Genomic DNA, 14,429 nt, shown 5'->3' with positions numbered 1-14,429 from the left:
TCAGTTTCTCCCACATGTTTGGAACTTCTGAAAACAATGATAAGCTTAATGAGCCTTACAGATAAAATATCTCCTAATAATATATCTGCAACATAGATAATTCTATTCTTTAGAATACATATATATCAAACCTCACACAATAACGAAAACCAGGAGACAGATTTACGTTTCCAGCTACTGCATATTGACTTCACTTTCTTTATTAAAAATGTATTATAGAAAAAGAACTCCAGATACATATTTTTCTTTGGGTTTTTATCAATAAATTAGTGAATGAAATAAAACCTATCACATAGGGAAAATAGATGTAATTTATGCAGATCCATTTTTCTTTTTAATTCATTTTGGGTTACACACAGGTATTTCAGTGAGAATTGTACAGAAAAGATAATTTGAAGGAAGAGGTATTACAGTGCAAAAACATAAAAAGAAACAGTGATTGTAAAAGACAGCTGGAGTGTCATTTCCTAAATTCCCCATGTGCTGCCATTACACAAACCGCAACAGAACGATAATCCACAATGAATTATAAGGAGAAATCCCGTTTGTCCCACAAGTGAAGAACAGAGTAGATACCTCATAACAGATGATCTGTCAAGATCTTTCCTTACTTGTGAGAAATATATGTTTCATTACAGAAATTTTTTTAATGTCTTTCCTGACATATCACTCTCCAGGGAAACTGCTGCACAGCAGCCCACACATTATCTTAGCGGCTATTCATTCTAATTCATCCTTAAAAGTTTCTTAAAAATGTGGACTATTAGGAAGAAATATGCCCCCAAACAGCTTCATTCCACCAAATGTCTGGCAAGGGCAATGGAGAACCGAAAATGAGTGTAGGACGTTTCTCAAATCATTTAAAATAAGTATTTCTTTAACTCCAGTCACACAAAACCCTGGCTAGCCAGCCTCCGTGATCTACTTGAAAAATGAAACACTTTTCAAGCCAGCTGTTGTTACAGCAGACATTTCAGTATGCAATGTCAACTGTCATTCTGTTATTAGAAAATATTTCAATGATCAGGATAAAACAGTTTCTGAAAAAAACTGAATTATACAGAACTGCTGTATATGCAACATGAGAACTGGTCAGTGATGCAGCAGCAGGATCATCTTAGGACGAATGTGAAGCTTTTGCTTGCTTTAACTCAATGCTGCAGTGGTTTCCATTAAAAATTAAATATTTGCCAAGGGCTAATTCACTGTGACCCTCAGACTAGAAAATAACTGCAATATCTCAAATGAGAAGGGAGATAATCATTGCAAATACAGATTTTTTAAATTATTCCCTTTCCTCATTTAAAATTCAGAAGACCAGAAAATATTGGAGGTGACCTATATAGAAGTACAGTTTGAAGAGGCTGGAATGTGGAGAATGGGGTGAGATCTTCAGTATACAATTTGTAGCTCTGTTGATCATAATTTTTGGCAACACACTTTCCATCCTAGATTTTCATGCTTCCAATTAAGGATAGTAAAAATAATGCATCTTCGTAAGCACTTTAAGATCTACAAATGTAAAGTGCTGAATGGAATTACTGTTTTTATTATTAATCCAAAGCCAAGCAGCAACTTTTTAAAAAAATGCTTCATGGTTGCTAGGTGACAACACTGTAGTCTCCTACGATGTCATTTACAAAATGCAAGCTCTTACAAGCAAAGAAATGAGAAGTTAAGGAGTTCATAAATCTTGCTCTGCCTACTTAACAGGCAAGAATATTATTCACAGGTACAAAGAAATGCATATTTCACTGTGTAACAATCTTAAGTTTGATCTGTGGATTTGTTTTTAAATGTATGACTCTCTATGATGCCTGATTTTCCCGACTGACCCCAAGTTTCTCCACTGATAACATCCATTTTTCCATTGCCATTTCTAGATAACCAGATTAAGATGTACTTCAGAAAAATGAGTAATTTGACCTGTTCAGTTATAAATGCCTCTGGATTTGTTTTTAAGCTACATGCAGAGAGTTACACACACTGTCTACTTTAGGCCAGACCAGACAACTAATGGTGGTCCTAATGGAGGTCCTTGTCTAAACTCAATTAGCTATAGAAGAAACTTACATTTCTACCATAGGTCCTTTGAGTTGTAGCTAAATTAGATGCCTAAAATGCCCTGAATTGGATAGTGAAGATACATTGCTAGTTTTACCTAAATATATCACCCTTTACTACTGCTGTGTCCACTTTATATGTGGAGATTACAGATGGAAAAAAATGCATCCATTAAACTCTGAATTAAGATCCTAGTGTAGCATTAGACTCTTCTTTGTATTTACAAACCCTTGTAAATACACATTTTATTTTAAGCAAGTCCATAAATGTTTGGAGGACAAGGACCTTCAGGCTCATTTAATGAACAGTGCAAGATTTATGACTACAGTTCATTGGTTTTTCAGTATTCAGAATCTGCAAAATATCTGGCATGTGACAATGTTCTTGTTACTTAACAACATTAACCATTTTTTTAAACAGAAAATTGAAATAATCACATTCAGTTTGTTGATAACTCGAGTATTCAGATTGTTAAGGAATTAAGAAGGAAGTCATTGACAGTTAAGTTAAAGAAATTTGCAGAGAGGTCCAAGCTATGAAACAACATTTTTAATCTTCTAGTCACTTTGAGGAAAGATTTTATAATTGAAAATGCATCACCTGCAAGTAACAGATCACCCCAAGTGTTTGTGAGAAGTGGTAAATGATTTCACTGATGGCAACCCACTGTATGCAAGCAGCTCTTCATACTTCAATCATTGCTTTGGTCACTGAAAGCATTTGTGGATGAGAGCCTGACACTAGAGAATATATGCACCATCAGCTTTTTCTTCTCCGTCAGCTTCAATCACTGAGAATTATGTCCAGTCATTAAATAATGGAATTTAAAAAAACATTTTACTACGCCTGCCCTTGAAAACTGTCTGTTGCAAGAGCCAATGTGAAAATCTATCTCATCAATGTAAACTGCCTTTAGCAGTTATAAAGCACTTACCAGTGTGTTACTGTAACCTAGGTCTGAATATGGAAGAAAAAAAAACAATAAAGACTTGCAAATAGAATATATTGTTGTTATTGCCACAACTCCCTTGTTCTGTTTGGAATTTTCTGGAAAAATTAGGCTGATAGTTTACATAAGGTTTTCTGAGTGTGAGATAAAAGGTGCAGATCAGTCTTAAAGCTGATACACAGTTACAGTCCAACATACAGCAGCTCTCTAATATTGTTCCTGATGCTCCTTTATGTGGTTGTGCCTCCTTGAACTGATGTAAAAAAAAGGGAAACATCCATTCATAAAGGTTTGCATAGCCAGAGGTAGGAAACAGACTCTTTTCCTTCTCAGGTGCATTTAGGTTAGTCTACATTATACACAAGAACAAGAATAGGAAAGCAAAAGTCATTCTGGTCTTTTGAGGCACTAAACAACATAGTCACTGCCTACATTAAATGTTGAAATGGAAGGGGAACCATTACCTCCTCCACTGACTAACTACAGAATGACTTGCCATTCAGATTTCAAAAAAAGGAGTAAAACCACGTGGTAAGACAAAATCTGGCACTAATTCTGCCATCGTATTGGTGTACTCATTTTTCAGCGGCAAGATGCTTTCAATTATTGTATTTTCTAATACATTTGTATTTTTAAAGTCACAGGCTTTGGGACTCCCTGGACAGCTGGCCAGTCTAGTCAAGCTATAGCTGCATAATGAAAACATATTAAAATGATTGAACTGCTTTGGTGTGGTATCTTTAATGACATAGATACTTGTAGCAGTTAGCATGAGTTAGCTCTAGTTGACAATAGCGTTAGCAAATGCACATGAAATCTAGTTAACACTATAGGATAAGAGAGTAGCTCTGTTATAAGAATAGAGAAGTAACTTAAGTGAAAGTGACTTGTCAGTCACTGTGGAAGTTGTAAAGGTGTTGCACACCTTCAGGAACAGCAGACCGTGAGGGCCAGCCATGGTGAAAGCTAGTTTTTAGGTGCCAAGTGCATTTGAACAAGATAATCAAGAATTCGGTATTCTTTTCTACCCAGTCCTATATCTGACAGTGTCCTGGGTTGCTCGGGGAGAGGATCCAGAGGACAAGGGAGGAGGCCCCCTGAGAGACACTGTAGGAGAACACGTGGCATGGCTGGAACCACCATGCAGACCCACCCGACTTCTCTCCTGGACCGTGTCCTCTCTCCTGCGGAACAGGGAAGTCATGCAATTTGAAAATTGCATCTATCTGTGATTGAAATATTTTGGTAGCTGAGTACATTTAGTCTCCAATGACCAACTGTCATTTGGTCTTAAACCACGACAATACTGCAAAGAGAGTGTCATGGAGTACTTCTATAATAACTAACAAAGAATTACTTTCTATATATTTTTTAAACCAACCTATTTATGAGATCTGTTGATGTCATTTCTTATCTTGGTATCTAACACTGCCAGACCTGAAGTTCACTTGTAAGATTCAACAGCAGGAATAGAAATCTTTATAGATTCTGCAGAGTTGTCTAAAAATTTGATAGACAACCTAGTTTCTATAGGCTCTCAGAGCCATTTCCATTTTACCTACTTAAGTTTTAAAACCTCCATTACTTTCATTCCTTTAAAATTCTTTAAGACTTCTGTATAAGGAAAGATTTTAGAAATATGGTGAAATGTGAATTAGTAAGAGGACTGCACTAGAACATACAATTAAAATTCTAATTTAGAAACTTATTCCCTCGCATACTAGATAGCAATAACTTAACCTCATCAATCTTCCTGATTTATCTCCAGTAGAAAAATATAGTATGTTGATGGGATTTTATGAACCTTTTTTTATAGAAAGGACCCTCTGGGTACAATATGCACACTTGCACTGTAACTAATGTGCAGGATATATTATTCTTAACTTGTGTGTAAAAAAAATTAAAGTTGGTCTCAAGCAGTGCTTATTTCCTCTCATGAAAATAGATTTCCTGCTTTTGGAGGATTTAACAAATAGTTTTCATGTACAGCATGTGGGATTTTCATATCTCCCTATTCCTCCCCCACTTTTTTTTTTTAACACAATATGTAATTAGAAGTTTTGTTCACAACTATCATACCTTGTACATTTTCAAGAAGACAGTGAACTTGAGCAACACTCATGACTGTAATGTCTGTAAACATAAAGTGAATGAACACAGGCTACACTCAATACCAACTACTTCTGTGCTTTGATAGGAAACCTCTTCTGGGGACATACAGAAAGACATTGATCACCACATACACACTATCCATCCTTTTGTGAACAAAATTATCCACTTCATTATTCAGTAACTCTGCTATCTCCTTGCTTCCTCCCTACGTTGTTCCAAAGGATGTAATTACATGTGTTAATTGCACACTACACGAGTAAAAGATGGTGCAGAGTTATTTATTTCTTAATGAGAATTCCTACTTACTAAGACACAGGTATTTACACAAAAGGGGCAGGACTCAAGGTTACATTCAGTGCACTGAATGTGTGGATGAGGGTTTTAAGATAAATTCTAAGTTAACTTTTTTATACCATCTTCGGAAGGGTAACATGTAAACACCTCAAATGACTTGGACGGAAGGAAATATTCAGCCTGATCACTATGACATGGTTTGAATGAGGCCAAAAAGGAGAGGTACCTTAAGATACTAAGTGAAGGCAGAGACACCAACTCTGAGCTAATGCAGGTATCCAAGGTACCATTACAACCATCTAACTATGACTTAATTCAGGGAAGTTAACAACACTATTATTATTATTATTATTATTATTATTATTATTATTATTGATGACGACGATGATGATGATGATGATAATGTGCCTCTTTTGCCCCCATCTTTGAAAACTTACCCCACTTTCCTGTATTAGAGGATAAGGTATCCAAAGTAGCTATTGGCTGCCAAATTATCAGTGTAATCACTCCTTTTTCCAATGTCACAGTGGTAACTTCTGGTGCTCTTTTGTTGCAGTTGTTTTACAAGTAGCCACAATGACAGACCCCTAGAACTTCCAGACTGAGCAAGCCGCAATATTGCTGCTAATGGTGCCACAGGCTTTGATTTTTTGCATCACAGATCTGCACTATTTGCTAAGACTCCTTGAGACTTCCCGTTGAGTAAGCTTTGCAGAAGAAAGGAAATGACACCCTGTTTTACCTAGCAGCGATTTCCTCCAACTCCTCTTTCCTCCTTGGCTGCAACTCTGCTTCTCATTTCCTCTCCCTCTGTTTAGAGTTACTTACATTTACATAAGGATGTCTGTATGCCTGTGCATCGCTACTCTATTAGAATTAGGAAAACTGTGGGTTTGTCTCTTCTTGGTTTTTGCTTCCAATTTTTAATCAAGAAACTCTTTTTCAGGTGCCTTTCTGCCAAGCAAAAGATTCCTTCCACAATACTACTTAGAACTCAGAAGTACATCACTCCTAGATTTTCTCTGTTGAACTCGGAATGTTAGCAGGCAGATGGATTCTACAAAGTGTTTTGAGGTACCGTAGAGCTTTGAGAATATTATTTGGGATCTTTCTGTGCACTTTAAATTTTAATTCAAAAAACTAATAGAAGATTTAAGTATTTATTCTGAGTCTAGCCCATTTTTCCTCCTAAAGACTAGCACTATGATATCTGATTTACTTTACAAATCATAAAAGCTTGCCCCAGGGAATGCTTTCAAATAGCTAATGAAATGTTATTAAAGCAGAGCATAAAGATACAATGTGCTATGAAAAAAGTAGGCAAGAACTACAGATTTTTTTCTTCCTATGGTAAAGAGAAGAGTTTACAATTGGTTTAAAATATAACAGAAAAGAAAAAAAAGAAAAAAGAATAAAGAAAAAAGAAATTAAAATGAAAATGAAAAATACAGAGGGGGAGAAGAAGAAAAGATATAAAAATTTTTTTAGTCATCAGAAGAAAAACAATAGTGTGCATTTAACTGAAGTTGTAAGCTTTGTGTTGTAGTCATTGTAATTTTCTGTTCACTCATGTTTTACGTAGTGATTGATGAGAGCTACTCCACTATTTGCCTAAATATGCTATGTAATGCACAAAACAAGGCTTAAGGATTCCAAGAAACTCTTTCTGAAGTAACTGGGAAATACTTCCCATGGCAAAATACTTACTTTCCGTGACTTGATTGACACTGTAGGCCAGGACACTACTCTTTGAGCAACTACATTATTTGAAGAGGTACTATTTATTTAATATCTGTACACTTCCGTCATCTGCTTGCTGAAGATTATTTCTAATGAAAGGTGATCAACATTGAACTGGTGGACTCTTGCACTGATAAGAAAAGTGACTTCTGACACATCTCTAGCTAATCCAGTAATATTTTTGCCTGATTTTATCTGAATAAATCATTGTAATTGAGACAGTGCACTGAGCTCAGAATTCACAAGAACTGCCTGACTTTAAATTATCAGCTGACCCAAGCATAGAAAACCTGGTAACATCTTCAAATCCCCTGTAAAGACAATCTGTTTCTGATTTAGAACCACACAATTTGGAAAAATCTTGAACATAATAAAATTCCCTGAAGCAACAGAAAACAGCATGTGGAGAAACAAAACAAAAGCAAACAAATGTTGAATTTGAAAAGTGAACAAAACCCCTCCTTATCTTCATCCAAGTCGTAAGGTACACACAGCTGATCTAACCTTTCAGAAGTGATAAAGCACCCCTCAGATTTTGCTCACTAAGTAAGCCTCAAGGGTTTTCATGAGTGTATCTAGGCCGCTCTAGTTAATATCATTTGGATAGAAGATAAGAAAGAAACAAAGCTCACATAATAAGATTTTAATTCTGCTACAGGGTGACACTGACATCATATTAAACTACAAGATAAAAGCCAGAGTACACTGGTGTGCACAGATGAACACAAATATTTTGGACACTGTTGTTTTTTCCCAGTGGATAAGAGTACTTTTCAAGGGAAGTAAGAGTAGTAGGGTAGGCTAAAATAGACAAGGGTCTACTTGCAGTGCCCTTTCAAAAAAAGGACAGCACTTCATTGTGCTGGTTCATTACATTTTTTGATCTTCACAGGAAACTTTGGTGCCTCGATGTCTGCTTTGCTTGTTTGCAAATACACTATTTGCTAGCATATATAAGGACAATTATTCATTCCTCTAGGCTTGACTTTTAGCCCAGCATTTTCCCTGTTCTAAAGAAAAAGATCTCCTTCTGTCTAAAGCTACGTGTCTACTTCCCACTTTTCCTGGCTGGCATCCAGTCCCTGCGCCTATCGTTTGCTACACTGTTCTGCTTGGGGGAGAGCAGTAATGGGTCACAGTAGAGCCACTGAGTGCTTCCATATCGATGGGAGCTCCCGCTACTTCACTATTCAAAACTCCTGGCTCTGACTTTTTAAAGTTGTTTCCTTCTCCCAGACATCCCTCTGCAGGCTCTCACTCTATAATTGCTTCCTGCCAATCATCTTCCCTTTGGACAACTACACACTTACTGGAAAGGAGTGGGTGGGTAAAAACTTTGAAAAAAAATGGTGTTGGTCCTAGACGATTCCACACCTCTCTGAGAAACTATTGAAAGAATAATACAGAGTATTTAAGAGCATATAATCAGCATAAACATAGTAGCGGTAGTAATGGGATTGACAATGATGACAAGTGTTGCTGTCAATTGTTAACCTAATCATTTTTAGCATGCTCACTGTATACTGACAGACAGCAGCACTTCAATACAGCCCCAAGACTACTTGTTAGAACAAAGAGTGTCTGGTAAGGTGCACTAATGAATAGCAACAGCTCACCAAACTGAATTGTCCTATTTTAATGTTTGAAATGTATATACAGCACTTTCTAATTCCAAGAGAGGTATGCCTGCAGCATTTTATCAACCAGGCTTAAAACCAGACAGTTTATTCAAATATATAATACATGGGATCACAGGCTACTCAAATGACCCAGACTCAGCTAACGGATAAAGTGAAGTGGAAGTACCCTGGGTTAACAATGGGGGAGGGGCAAAAGGGGTTGCTGTCCCTAAACACTGTCACTCAAGGACCACTTCTGCATCATTAATCTAACATCAGATATGTGGTGCTAGTATTTTGTCAACAGAAAAGTACAAACATAGCATACACAAGTGACAGTTTCATTATGGCATGTGTCCACAGGAGCTTATCAATGGACATTTGGATTGTCCAACTCTATTTCCATGTAATCAGCTAGTATATTCCTGATGCCTGAGAAAGAAACTTCCAAAGATCTTGGAGAAGCCTTCTAAACTTGTGTTGACCTTGTGCAATACAATGGAGATCTCTGAATGTCCCAGGGCAAATGTCTCTTCTTCCTTCTTATTTATCACTCACACAGCATACATTCAGAGAATACACTCTGCAAGTGAAGTAAGCGTTGGACTAACTAACAGGAAAAAATCAGTCTCCAGCAATAATGATGGAGATGGCAATTTGAGTGCCATCAGTTACTTACTGGGCAGATGTGCAACAAGGATGTATCTTCTACTCTAGTTTGGTAGTGTTTTATGCTTGCTATGTACAAGGAACAATAATGAACCAAATGTAATATTCACAGAAAACAGACTCTGGCAAAAAAAGGGAAGGAAAGTGCCATTGTTTGACAGGACAGTCTTTTTTCTAAAGGACAATATGGTGAGGACATGAAGGTGAGTTGTTTATGGAGTAAGGGAGTTAACTGAAAAGTTACAAAGTCCATGTAACACAAATGGATTATGAAATAAGAAACTTAACAAACAAACAACGGGTTAGTCACAGAGAAAAAATAGTGTAAAATATTGTTTACATTCACAGCTTTAAGAACAGAAAAGGAGTAATCATAGTTCTGCACTTAGATAACACCCATGACATTATTCTGTGGATTTTTTCCTGATGTGCAGGACCCTTGCAAACATGTCACCTAGCTACTCTTTTGTTCAGATTCTGATCTTACTGAGTATCAAAACAATTCTTCAGTAATGAAGATTGAGGTTTAATGACTTGAAGTATAATTTTGTTTTTTGCAATCTGCTTCTTCATTTTCTCTTTTGCATAAACTGAGCAAAATACAGCAATTTATCAGCTCTCCATGGACATTTCAAGATTTATATACATTGCAGCTCTACATTTTTATTCTACATTTCCTTTCATTAGAACCCTGCACTCAAGCTAGATTAATTGAGGCAAGCTGACATTTTAAAAGCTCTGTTGAATAGCAGCAGATGCCTTTATTCTCTGCATCCCTCCATAAAACAAAACTTCTTAAAATTTGAGTCTCTATATAAATATTTCCCTTACAAGACAATACAAAGATTCCAGGCATCTGTCTCTCATTAAGCCAATTACTAGTTGTTTAAAATAATCTAATAAAGTCCGTATTTATCAGATTTCTTATTAAAAGTATTATTAGACTTCATGCACCAAATTCTGCCAAGGGAACCAGATAAAATGATGAAGAGTGAGCTAGATGGACAAGAGTGACTTGGCACTGAAGTGTTCCAGTCCTGACATTTGGTGGAAGCTCCAACTTTGAGACAAACACCCATTTAAACAACAGAGGAAGACCTACTGCTATGAGATCCAGAGACATCAGCTCAGTAGGGACTAGACTTCCAGCTGGAGTACTACGGAGGACATATACTAGGGAGTATACGGCTGGAATGTTAGGGAGGTCAATACTGGGTTGAATCCTGTTTAACATCTTCATTAATGACCTGGATGATGGGGTAGAGTGCACCCTCACCAGTCATAGAATCATTTAGGTTGGAAAAGACCCTTAAGATCATCAAGTCCAACCATTAACCTAGTCCACCACTAAATCACGTCCCTAAGTGCCACGTCTACGCATCTTTTAAATACCTCCAGGGATGGTGACTCCACCACTTCCCTGGGCAGCCTGTTCCAATGCTTGACAGCCCTTTCAGTGAAGAAATTTTTCCTAATATCCAATCTAAACCTCCCGTGGTGCAACTTGAGGCCATGTCCTCTTGTCCTGTCACTTGTTACTTGGGAGAAGAGACCAACACCCATCTCGCTACAGCCTCCTTTCAGGTAGTTGTAGAGAGCAATAAGATCTCCCCTCAGCCTCCTTTTCTCCAGACTAAACAACGCCAGTTCCCTCAGCTGAAGAGAAAGAAATGTCTCAATTTCTTTTAATGCTGGATACAGGAGTCATTTGAATGCAGACTGTGGTACTGAAATTTTACCTGACAGCTCAAGGAGTAGGCCACCTTCCTGATACTAGTGATTTGCTGGACATGAGACATAGTATGCTTTAAAATTAGGTTTCAGCCCAAATTGCATCAAAACTAGAAATGTTCTGGAATTACCTAACATAAGCTACATGAAAAGATCTGTCTTTCAAAACAAAATAGGCTCCTGGGACACTGGGATGGCAAAAATAGTCAAGTTAGTAAAAGATAGTAAGATACTAAAAGACAGTAAAACCGATTCAGGCTCAGTGAACCCTAAACTCTGGTTTTCTCCCACACTTACAGTATCCCACTGCTAACAACATTTAACGTCCCAGGAGAAACGTTTTATTAGCTCTAAGCTGCCTGGATTTAGTGCAAACCTGTCAATGTAACACAGTGGTCCCATGTCCCACTCTGGCTCCCTACCTAGCCCTAAATCAACCTCTGTAAGCTGAATCTTAATTCCATAAGAATATATTTAAAAGTATATCAGAGACAATACCCCCAAAAAGTATGGTTTGCTTTTTTCATATTAGGTAGCTGAATTTGGAAGTTATCATTCTCAGTACCTTCACTGTAGTCATAATAGCTGGCATCTAAACTTGCCATATCAGTGAAAATACAAATACTTGATATGATACCAGATTAAACTTGAATTTTAGCATAAACCAAGATAACTTTTCTGTTTTTCATTAGAAGATGCCAAAACTTTTCCAGGTGTGGGCAGAACTGTATGGTGAACACAGTACTTCATTGCTTTATGCGCATGCATTTTCAGCTTTTTAAAATGTGGTGTGTATTAGTGGCATTAAAAATAGTACTTTCTGTAGTGTATTTTTTTCCTTTTTCTCCATGGAAATAGAGGGGAAAGCAACCTTTTTTGCTTTTTTATATTATTGCACTACTAAGCTTGAGCACTCCAACACACTGCTCCTCCATGCTAAAACAGTCACATGGGTAGCACCATTCAAATCTTTCACGACACCAAAAAAATCATGTTACTATTAAACTTCTAGATCAGTCAGTCAGGTTTCCAGGGACTCTGGCACTTGCTATTCTGCAAAACTGGGGAAATAGGACACATAAACAGGTGACCTTTTCCTCCCTCAATCCCAGGGACACAGAATCATTACCCTAGAATAATTCCTTCCCACAGCTGTTTCCACACCCTGGCCCCCCCAGTCAGCACATCTTCTCCACTGTTTTTCTGGGGGAAAAAGAAGAGTGCTGCTAGCGGAAAGGAATAAAGCAGGAATGTAGTCCACCTCCTGCTCCTCACTTTTCCTGGTGTTAGGGAGGAGGACCCCCACCCACTGTCCTGCCTGCTGTGCTCAGGAGAAGGAGGTGGCAATGGCAGAACCTGGGTGAGAGGTGCAGGGTAGGTCTGGGCTGGACCAAGTAGGGAAACACAAAAATTGTAGCATACCTTACACATTGTTCAGCATCACCTCCGCTGAAGGCAGAATCACTGTTCCACACTATCTCCGGGCTTTCAAATACTCCTGCAATAGCTACGGGACTATGAATGTTTTCACCTTACCCTCCTGTGGCAGTTGGCAGGTGAGTAGTGGGGTCCCCACATCTAGGAGGGGAGGTAGTGAAAGGTAAAGCTTTATCTGTGGCGAAGGTTCCTGGTATCAGAGGGAGCACTTCTGGGGAATGAGTGTAAATATTGAGTAAGCACAAGCAGACCTCTGTGTCAGTGTGTAGCTAGACAAAAGTTTAGTAGTTTCACTCGCTTCTTGGCCCTTGGAAGAGGGCTATTTTAAAAAGATCCAATGTGATCCCTTATAAGATATTTAAGGCAATTCCACTGTAGCATACTTGAGCTAAAAGAAAACATACTCCTAGTTATGTCAACAGGAAAGACATTTGCTTCCCAACTAGGCTGTCCTTCTACTTCAGCAATGTTTAAAAATCGATTGATGGCAGAATCATAGTGTATTGAAAAAATGTCACCAAAAAATGATAAACACATAGTCTCAGTAACAAGAAATAAAAAGCAATCCACAAAACAGTTAAACTTTATAGAAGCCCTAAATGCTGCAGATAGCATGGCCTTCTTTAGCTTTCTTTGTGTGCCAGAGATACATGTGCTTAGTAAATATCAGTAAAATAAACACAAATGCTGTGCAAAGAACTGACAAATGGAAGGAAAATATGTCAATCTCTAACCAGATCTACAATTAAACACATAAAAAGCATGAGCAATTTATGTGATTTTCCTTGGATTCAAACGTTTTTGTATGTTCTAGCTACTGTCGGTTCTATAGACTTGATTCACAATGTAACCATCAAAACGTAAAATTCAAGCTGGTGATGTTGTAAAAGAAGAAACAATTAAAAAGTCAGTGGTAAAACTGGAATGTGTATAAAACTACTAGGAAAGCAGCAAGACACCACATGTGCTTAGATCTGAAATGTTTTCCCCACTGCAAAACCAGAGCAAATGCTTTGGTGTGGTTTGGAAGCTCAACCTGTTTAATTTCAAAATTCAGATAACTGTCCCCCTTTTGCTCTCCAAAAGGGAAGAAGTGGTTCACTGCCCACACTAGGAGTTTAATTCCACTACCTCTATGTACTGTAAGTAACATGACTCTCTCGAAAGGGCCTAATTAATGTAAACAAGGTTCTCTGCAGAATAAAGCACTGCTCAGAATAAAGGCTCAAGGATTAGGCTTTGGCATAGCAACTACATGCATTTTAAATAAAAACATTTTACAACTGAATTTCTTTTTTTTTGCTTTCCCTTTGCAGCATTATCATTCTGCGTTTCACAGTCCAACAGCAAGACAGTGGACCAGGAGAACAGTTACTAAAGTAAAAGAACTAGAAAACACCGAGGATGCTAGCTAACTTAAAGAGCTCTTTGTGTTCTTTATAAACTGACGTGATGTTAGTTCTATAAAATTGACTACCAGCATGTAAAAAAAAAAAAAAATTACCATTTCACATCACATTGTTTGCTTTGTATATACAGAAGCATTGATTTATTTTCTTCTTCTTTGTGTGTGTTAACAGCCATACTGGGTCAAACCAGACGTCCATACAACCCATTATTTTTTCTACAACAGTACTAGTAGCAGATGTTTACAAAAAAGTATGAAGAATAGAGCAAATAGAGAGTGAATCTTTCCCCAGCACACCCTCTTAGCTTCTAGCAAACAGTGGCTTTCCTAAGCAATCTCTTCCTCAGCCAGAGACTGCACACAGCCATTGTGTTTAATAATGAATTTGTCTAGCCCATTTTTGAAC

General features: G+C 37.5%; 1 protein-coding gene across 4 annotated transcripts in view; it reads right to left on the bottom strand.

The window, feature by feature from the left end:
• The window catches only part of PTPRM (protein tyrosine phosphatase receptor type M), a 486,857-nt gene that overhangs the window by 62,925 nt on the left and 409,503 nt on the right, over positions 1 to 14,429 (bottom strand). The gene's annotated exons all lie outside the window — the stretch shown is intronic.

Source organism: Gymnogyps californianus, chromosome 2, assembly GCF_018139145.2.
Source record: "Gymnogyps californianus isolate 813 chromosome 2, ASM1813914v2, whole genome shotgun sequence".
Taxonomy (NCBI): Eukaryota; Metazoa; Chordata; class Aves; order Accipitriformes; family Cathartidae; genus Gymnogyps; species Gymnogyps californianus.
This window is presented reverse-complemented; position numbering and strand designations above follow the sequence as displayed.